Genomic DNA, 2,032 nt, shown 5'->3' with positions numbered 1-2,032 from the left:
CCAACAATCAAGACCAATCCTTCAGTAATTAGCACAAATTAACCCGCTCATCGCGTCATGTCTCTCCTTTTAAGACCCGACACCCACACACGCAGAGTAAGTACATCACAGTCCAGAGTGAGTATCCTTTGAAAAACATCTGATATTACTCTAAAATGACCGAAAGTGTTAAAAAAGAAATTTACCCTGATTTTGGGTCCAGAAAAAGCAAAAGGATTATCTTCGGCTTTACGCTTTTGTGTGATAACATCTGGTTTGAATTAACTCTCTCCATACGAACGGCGAAAGAGACGACGTTAACAGCGTTTCACCCCAATTACCATCATCAAAATATTGTAAGCGGAAGGCTCTTATACTGAAGAGATGAATGTTGACAAAGAATGCCATAATTCTGACGACGGAAGCTAAAGGTTGGGTCATTCAGACATCCACTGGACATCCGAGGGGTCTGTGTAGAGGAGAAGAGAGGACTGGCCGTACTGAGTGAGTTAAAACTTTAATTCAGTTCTTCTTCTTCTTCGTTCGTGGGCTGCAACTCCCACGTTCACTCGTATGTACACGAGTGGGCTTTTACGTGTATGACCGTTTTTTTCCCCCGCCATGTAGGCAGTCATACTTCGTTTTCGGGGGTGTGCATGCTGGGTATGTCCTTGTTTCCAGAACCCACCGAACGCTGACATGCATTACAGGATCTTTAACGTGCGTATTTGATCATCTGCTTGCTGTATACACACGAAGGGAGTTCAGGCACTAAGCAGGTTTGCGCATATGTTGACCTGGGAGACCGGAAAAATCTCCACCCTTTTACCCACCAGGCGCCGTTACCGAGATTCGAACCATGGACCAGTTTGAATCAAAGTAATATCTTAAATAGTAAAAGTCCCGTTGTTTTTTTAAGGCTGTAAGGACAGTGAATTAATATCCACTGGGTCTTGGACTCGGCTTATGAAGGCGGGATCCAGTGTGATCTTTTCGTCGCTCTAAGCAACCCCCAACCGAAAGTCAGGTTCTCATTCACACTTGGTTGGAGTGAGGGAAATAGGAGTTAAGTGTCTTTCCAAAGGGACATAACACCATGCTGAAACCATGCTGAAAAAAGCAAAAGAAAAAAAGAAAAGAAAACTACACACACACTCGCGCGCGCGCGCGCACACACACACGCGCACACATACACACACACAGACACAGACACACAGACTCACACACAGACACCCACACACGCTCACACACACACACACTCACACACACACGCACACACACACACACGCACACATACACACACACAGACTCACACACAGACACACACACACAGACACACACACACACACACACACACACACACACACACACACACACACACACACAAACAAACACACATCAACGTATCTTTACGTATTACATACGCATACACGTAAAACACATGTACCTGCTCGCTCCCCCCCCCCTCCACCTCCACCCACCCACACAGCTGCCCACCCCCACTCCCGACCTACCCTGCCTTCCTCACAACCCTTTTTTCTCATTCGCTCGTTTCTACTTCTCTCTCCCTTTCTCTCTCCAAATCAATCAATCAATTTATCTATCTATCTATCTATGTACGACCTACCTGACACTCAAGAAGCAAAACCTGTACTGAAAGAAAAGCGCCCACTACCATCAAGAACCAGACTTTAACCGCATGAACACGGAACCTTGGTGAAATAATGTCAGTTTTTTCTTTTTTTATATGGATACGTATATAGCGCCTATCCTCGGTCGGAGACCAAGCTCTAAGCGCCTTACAAACGCAGGGTCATTTACACAACAGGCTGTCTACCTGGGTAGAGCCGACTGACAGCTGCCACTGGGCGCTCATCATTCGTTTCCTGTGTCATTCAATCAGATTTCAGGCGCGCACACACACACACTCAGACAAATATGTAACATTTAACATTTTATGACCGTTTTGTTTATTTATCCCGCCAAAAAGGCAGACATACTCCGTTTTCGGGGGTGTGCATGCTGGGTATGTCCTTGTTTCCATAACCCACCT

This window comes from Babylonia areolata, chromosome 14 (genome assembly GCF_041734735.1).
Source record: "Babylonia areolata isolate BAREFJ2019XMU chromosome 14, ASM4173473v1, whole genome shotgun sequence".
Lineage (NCBI taxonomy): Eukaryota > Metazoa > Mollusca > Gastropoda > Neogastropoda > Buccinidae > Babylonia > Babylonia areolata.
Note: the sequence above shows the minus strand (reverse complement) of the source record.